The sequence below is a fragment of the Populus alba genome, chromosome 7 (genome assembly GCF_005239225.2).
Source record: "Populus alba chromosome 7, ASM523922v2, whole genome shotgun sequence".
NCBI classification, from domain to species: Eukaryota; Viridiplantae; Streptophyta; class Magnoliopsida; order Malpighiales; family Salicaceae; genus Populus; species Populus alba.
The window spans coordinates 10,550,399-10,558,484 of NC_133290.1; the positions used below are offsets into that span (position 1 = coordinate 10,550,399).

Genomic DNA, 8,086 nt, shown 5'->3' on the forward strand with positions numbered 1-8,086 from the left:
TCACTAACATCATCATCCATTCATTAGTAAATCCATTAAACAACCAAGAAACAATTACATAGAAATTGAAAGACTAGACGGGTTAGGATGGATGAGCCTTTTTTATACGGGGGCAGAGCAGAGGGTTTGGATTTTTTTAGGGTTTCTGCGTGATTGTCTTATAGGCATAACAGTGAACCGTATTTTTTTAAATCTTAAATATTTTTTTGTTATTTTAATACATAAAAAATATATTGTTTTAATATATTTTAAAATAAAAATTAATTTAAAAAACATGTCAAGCACAAACACGTCTGAAATTACTTCTGTTTTTTTAAAATATTCTTAGCTTGAAAATGAAAATATTAATTGATATGTTTTTAATTTTTTTTAATGATTTTAATGCTAAAAATTAAAAAAATAATTATTGTTATATATTTTTAACCAAGAAACACCACCACAGTCTTAAACCCATAATAAGATTTGTGTGATGGATCCATCTAACCGGCTCCTGGCTGCAGTTCAATAACTTGGGCTGGGTGCCCATATCTGTTTTCAATTTTATGGGCTCGTGTCACTTTTTTTTTTTTTTTTTGGAAATTGACGAAAACCAAACTTTCTCCCTCGTGTTCAAATCAAATCTTGTGTCAGTATAAATTTATTAAATTCTTTTAAACGTGTTAAGGTTAATGCAAGAATGCGACTTTCAGATTATTTGAAGAAAGACTTTGTTTTAAGTTTAGTTTTGATTTATGAGCAATTTGGTTCCTAAATATCTTTGTCATAAAAAAAAAATATAATTCTACCATGTGATTGCTACATCTTATTTAAAAATTAATAATGTTTTTTTTTTAATGTAAAGAAAAATATGCAAGTATTGTATCTTCAATTTGTAAATAAGATTTTGATTAGGAAGAAGAAATGTAATGTATTCAAATAAAAAACAAAATAATTATCAAAATAAAATTATTTTTAATTGACTCAGGTTAACTTAAGTTATTTTATCAAACTCATAATTAAAATAAAAAAGAAATATAAAAATATAAATTATTAAAATATTTATTTGATTACTATTAAAAGGGTATTATTTATATACTCTTCGTAGAATTAATTAGTCCACTTGAATATAATATAATTTAGAAATGAAGATATTTTGATTCTACACCCAATTTTAAATAATAACTCAAATCTATTCTTAATTAATTTAAAAATTAAATAAACTACTTTATTTATAATATTTTAAATTAGTTAATTTATAAATAAACTAAAATTGATTAAAAAAGATAGGCCATGCCATGGGAGCAAACCTGGTTTTAATTAAAAAGTCTTGGCGGCCCATGCTTGGGCTTTTTGTAATCTTGACCTTAGATCATCCGCTCCTTTATTTTTTTTAAAAAAATTTAAGTATTTGACAAGTTGTTCATAGTGGCAGTGATGGTTAGAAAATCCGGGAGGAGGGTTCTTTAAAATCCATTTCTCAATCTCCTTTTCATCTAAAAACACGTTAGATACCTTAAGGAATCAATCTCTCAACTCAAAACATATCTACATCATTTCAAAAACACAATATAAAACATTAAAAAAATCCCTCTCAAGTTTGGTCTACATTTTCAAGCAATAAGAAGGCTTAAAACAATTACCATTCAACTTTTCTTGATGAATATAACACAAAACTTGGTCATTTTGGTTGCTAGAATAGTGAAAACATAACTTTCCAACTCCTTACTATTTTTAGGTGAGTTTCTCTTCTTTTTTTCTCTAACCCATTGACAAAAAAATAAATAAAATAAACTTATGTATTAAAATGAAAATTATTGTGAATTTAGGATTAATTATATATCTTCTATGTGTTTCACGTTTTAGTCTTCTATCTTTTAGTTTGCTATTTTAATCTTAATTTCATCCTATTAGGCTATAAAAAGGTCTAATTAAAAGAAAGAAAAAAATAAAAGAGCTTCACTATTCATATAAAGTTGAAGCTCGGTCAAGTTTTCATTGTAATATGCAATTAATTAATCATTTAACATGTATTGATTGTTAATTCACTTTATATTCTCACTAATATGCATAATAAAGTTGAAAATATTTATAGGATTATCATTATATCTTAATTAATGGTGCAACGTTAAAATTATAAAATTATCAAAAAAAAATAAAAAAAAAAACTTTTGAATATATAAAAAGAGGACTTTTTATTAAACACATGGCAGATAGATTTGAAAAATTACAGATTATAAGTTGCTAGAATTTGCAACTCATCATGTTTAATATATTGGGGTTTAAAGAATTAAACATGCAATTCTATCACCAACTTTGACCTTAAAATCAACATTAAGGCTGTAACCTAGAAACATCTCTTTCTTTAACTGGTGTTTTACTTTTGGGTATTGATGCTTGAATATTTGACACACTGCTTGTCTTAAAATGCTCCTGGTGCTGTACTAGTTAAAAATCTAGCAGCTAAAGAGCCTTCGACTCTTGGTTTTGAGACTTACTACAAGCAATATTATCTTTGCTCGACAGTTGTTGCAGCTACAATCAAGTGATACCTTTAGAATTGTGGCTTACCTAAAATTTGACTGGAAGAAAAGATTTTAATCTTAGATTTAGTTTGTATGAACAATGTCATACTAGAGTTTATATATATCTTAAGTGATTAGTCATTAACTACTCAAATGATATAGAAATCTTCTTTGTTATGTTGATTTTTTAAAAAAAATAAAAAAGCTAAAGGAACGGTTGTTTCATGAAATTTGACCTTAAAATAAGTAAATAAGATAATTCCAACTAGGCCTATATAATTAATATTTGTAACACCAACACCCACATCAATCGAGTGTTTCCATGATAGTTCAAATCTAGGTGCTAAATCAACAAAACATAATAAAAAAAAATCAAACCATATTTAAATATAAATTAAAGTCCAACTAAAAAACTTAGATAAAATCAAAGATTGAAGTCAATCTCATGTGCTCAAAACCTAAAGCCAACCTTATGTGCTCTTCAAAACTTAAACAAATTCATTTTTTTAAGTAAAACAACGACACTGAAGAAAAAGAAAAAAAAAAGATAGAGAAAGAAAGAGTAAGGTATTTTAAAGAGAGAGGGTGGTGAATTTAACAAAGATTGCATAAATGTTATGTTGCTTTTATATAAAGTAATCCCAATCAAGCCTTTGTAATCAACATTTATAATACCAACACCCACATCAATCAAGTGTTTTCATGACATTCTATATCTAAGTTCTAAATCAGCAAAACATAATTTTAGAAAGAAAATCAAACCATATGTAAACATAGATTGAAGGTCAATTATAAAAATTAAACAATCGAAGATCAAAGTCAATCTCATGTGCTTAAGAATTGAAGCCAAACTTACGTGCTCTTCAAAATTCAAGGGCGAATTCATTTTTTGAGTAAAACAAAGACTCTGAAGAAAAGAAAGAGAGAGAGGGGGGTGGGTGATGGTGAATTTAACAAAGATTGCATGAATATTGTGTTACTTTTCTCTTAAGATAATCCCAATTAGGTTTTTGTAATCAACTTTATAACACCAACAACTCATCAATCGAGTGTTTCCATGACAATCTAGATCTAGGTGCTAAATTAACAAAACATAATTTTAGAAACAAAATAAAACCATATGTAAACATAAATTAAAGCCAGCTAAAAAACTTAGACATAATTGAAGATTAAACTTAGATATATATACTAGAAAAATATTTTATTTTTTCAATGAGTGATTTGAAACCTTTAGTATATATATTTTATGTTCCCATGAAAAAAAATATTTTTTCAATGTGGGATAAAAAGCTTTTTGGTTTAAATACTCAATTCAAAATGATAACATAATATCTTTTTAATATGTGATTTGAAACCCTTTAATACACACACACACACACACACACACTATATTCACAAAAAAAAAAGTTATTTTTTTTTAATGTAAAATTTGAAACCTTTTAATATATATAATTTATGTTCAAAAGAAAAAAGTTATGTTTTTTTCATTGTGGGATAATTTTTTTTAATTTAAACACTTCAACTTAAAAAGATAACATGGTATCTTTTCAATGTGAGATAATTTTTTTTTAAAATATTCTTTTAAACTTTATTATTTACAACATGTATAGCATATATTCACATTAATTATTTCTTAATTTTTTCATATGAAATATTAAATTTTTAAATATATATTTTTTAATTTTTCTGAATTGACCTATGAATCCAGGGAGCCGGTTTCAACTCCGGATCAGATTTAATAACTATAGTTTCTAGAACGATAGGCCTGATTTAAAAAAAAAATGAAAAAAAAAAAAGGAAAAAAAAAGAGACATAAGGGGATAGGATATCCCAAAATCTCGATTGGGAATATTATGCCATAACACAGAAATTAAAGTTGTCATAAGAAATGACCAGCAATCTTAAGACTTGAATCCAAACTTTTTGACAAGATAATTGACAAGTGTGATAGAATTTTGGGTAGTTTTTTTTTTTTTCCTCAGATAACCCAGTGTTTTGATTCCTAATAAAAGAACAAGAAAAAAAAAAAAAGGTGTGGTACGAGTTTAACAATTCCAGGCCCATTGTGAAAAGGGAGCACAAACACCACGTACGGATTTAAGGAATTTAGATATTAATCTATCCATATAATGGGAACAAAATAAAAATGAGTTTATAGGGAACAAACACTCTTGAGTGATCCTAATAACCAACCGGATGATTTGACTGCAAAGGTTGTAGTAAATTCTCTCGATTTTTCAGGGTCTAGTTTCCTTAATCAATGAGTTTCAATATGTAAAATAAATAAATAAAATCGAGTGTTCAAGAGAAGAAAAATGTTGAAGATAACCTAAATTGCTATAAAATATATGATTTTATAGGGAAACTTTTGTAGACAAAAGCAATGTGACTGACCAAAATACGATGAACATAGAATTTAAGGAATGAACATGCATGGCTAGCTATAGTTTGATTAGCATTAGTGTTCTCCCTCATTAATCTAGCAATGTATTGAAGATGGATCCCGTCAAAATCCCTAGCTGGGATGTCACTAAATATATAGCACATAACCCTAGCAAGCAGCAAGTGCAATCACATTATCAACAAACAAAAAACAAAATTTTTTTTTTTTGTGGTCATGGCTTAGCAGGGGACTTGTTGCACCTGGATTCGATTATTTTTGTGCATGTTTGTCACCCTTACGATATTTTACATGTTTACTAGACTTGTAGTGTATTCAATAAATCTAATAATTAGTTGTGATATGCGTTAATTGACCCAAATATCTCAGATTTTATATGTGCAAAAGAAAAAAACACAAAACAATTATCAAGAATCTATCTAGGAGGAGCTTAAACGAAAGAATTAAGCCCTCCGAAGACACAAAAAGGGAGAAAAAAGAAAAGTGTACTTGGATTTCATATATATATATATCCAAGGTATTACAAGCATAATTGATACTTCTGTATCTCAAGTTACTGTTAGTTCTTTAAGCCATGATTTATAACCTAATTTACAAAAAACCAAATTTCCTTAGGCTAATTAAACCCCTCCTAGTGCAATATTCTTCGCAAGTTACACTCCTAAATAACCATGTACTAATACACACACACACAGAGACTGCAATATTTGTGTATGATGAGTAGTAGAATATATAGCCAAGACTCTTGTCGTAGCTCAACCAGAAATTTCCATTTTTTTAGTTGTGGATTGGAGGCTTCTTTCTCGCTGGAGTGTAGTCCATCCCAACCAATTCCTCCGCATCTGGTAAACCATTTTCTTTTGATGGAAACATATCATTTTGGCTCTTTTTCTCTGCTCCCTGGTTGCTAGCCTCTCGCAAAGTCCTTGCTGCTACAAATATAAGAGAAAGAGGAATCAATTAAGGAACAGTTAATCTACAATATCGAAACTTCAACTAGCTGTATAAAGATTGTCAGACATGGAAATCAGTTTACCTCTAGCACAGGTGGAAACAAAGCAAACAAGGAAAAAGGCTACAAGAACAAGATGATTGCGTGAAATCTTTGCCATCTCAGGACTTCCTTTTGGTTTCTGTCAATATCTTGTTTTCTTTGTGTTGCCTCTTCAAACTGATCATCTCTTTTATAGAAGTGGATTGGTACTTCGATGCCTACATGCCTGGACATGTGTTGCAGTCGACTGTGACCTAACTTTTTGTAGTAATTCTACGTGAGCAAATGTGGTCTTGTAAGTGTCAAAATCAATGTCTCACTGCTGTCTCTGCATGAAAGTGCTAGCATAGACAAGACCGGCCTCCTGTTGAAAGCTAGAGATGTACCAGTTGACGGGGGTCACTTTTAATGCCTGTGTGTTAGGTACCTTCTATCTTTTCTCTCTTAATTTCTTGATTGTTTTGCTCCGGATTAACTTATTTAATTTCATGTAAATCACTATACGTAGATGCTCAAGGCCCTTTGCTATAAGAAGTGGGATTTCTTAATTTCTCTCCTTTTTTTCGTCAAATCGAGACAAAACACATTCAGCAAGGCTGTTTTCAATCACACTTGAAGAGATGAATTCGTCTTCAAAATCCCATTTGCTTGTTTTAGCTGCGAGGTGCTGTGAGGACCATTCTTGAAATTTCTGCTCAAGATACTGGAAACCTTGCAAGGTAGTGATTGTTAGATGTAGCTGAAAGCATGATAAGATAGCCAACGTCATAGAATTTAATTAATTGTTTCATACTATCAAATTCATTATTAAAAACAATAAAAAAAAAAGAGCACAGAAACCGTGTTTCACTTTATTTTGATTTTTAATTAATAATGGGGCAAATCATCTAGGCCCAAATGGCAATAATTGCATTTGTCTTATTTTTTTTCCTTGTATTATTCATTTGTTGCAAGCTTATAATAGAGAGGCAGGCAGCAAATCATGGTGTAGAGAGGTGAATTGAATTTATTACACTTTAGGGATCAGGGAACAGCTTCGAGCACGACAGATTTCTGGGCCCTAATTCTTGCATACCGAAAAGCAGACGCTGCATCATCACCAAATCACAAGGAAATTTCCCCTCAAGTGGCAAATGAAATCAACGCATAAAAGTTAGCTAACATGACAGTGTTAAAAAACGCCTGGAGATTTACTCTTGTTCATCGATCTGATTGATTCAATGGGGATTTGGATTCTTCTTCTTCGAGAAACAACGCATTAATCAATGGAGGGAGAAAAACCGACATTGATGGAGGCTCTCATCGTTTCTAGATGAGCTGATCTGCTGTGTTTGTGCAAGAAAATCACGTGAAATACACTCTGGACTATCTGCTTATTGGAACCCTACTTGCACTCCCTGGTAGCATACACCAAGCATGTCTAATCTTCCAAATTTCTACTTGATGCATGTAATTTAAGAAGATGTTTGTTTTTGTGTGTATTTTTAAAATAGATTTGAATTTTTATTTTTATTTATTTTTAATTAATTTATTTTATAGTTTTCAGTTCGTTTTGATGGAATAATATTAAAAATAAATTTTAAAACATAATAAAAAATATTATTTTAAAAACCAATTTCAAGAAAATAATTTGACATCCAAATCATATTGCATTACACAGCGCATTAAAACATTACCTAATGTGTATTATTTTAGTTAGCAGACAAACACGTATTGGAGGAGTTAGTATTTCTTTTCTGTTTTTTTTGTCGGTTCATCAGGAGATCTAACGTGTGGTGGACAACATCGCAGGTGTGTGTGTATATAATTGCATTTATGGATTACTTGATTTTCCATTTCTTTTTCGAAGAAAAAAAAGTTCTTTTTAGCTAATTAAGACATTTAGAGTTTTATTAAAATCTTCATTTTTTTTTAATAATGTTTGTAATTTCATTTTAATTTTTTACTTTTTTTTAATAAAAATTTTATTACTTTTCAATTTTATCATTCAAAGTATTCTATTTTTCAATTTATTTTTGTTGATTAGAATTTTAAATTGATTTTTTTTATAAAAAATATAATTCTTTTCAATTTCATCCTTTAATTTTTTTTTATTTCAATTTTAAGCCTTGTTCTTTTTAACAAGAAATTGTTCTTTTATTAAATTGATTTCTTTTAATTTCACCATTTAATTAAATATAAAATTAATTT

General features: G+C 28.9%; 1 long non-coding RNA gene across 1 annotated transcript; it reads right to left on the minus strand.

The window, feature by feature from the left end:
* Window positions 1-5,372: 5,372 nt before the first annotated feature.
* Window positions 5,373-6,113, minus strand: LOC118049641 (uncharacterized). Its single transcript, XR_004687727.2, has 2 exons — window positions 5,939-6,113; window positions 5,373-5,834 (listed from the first exon to the last, which is right to left on the minus strand). It is a non-coding gene; the product is annotated as an uncharacterized lncRNA (long non-coding RNA).
* Window positions 6,114-8,086: the final 1,973 nt, after the last annotated feature.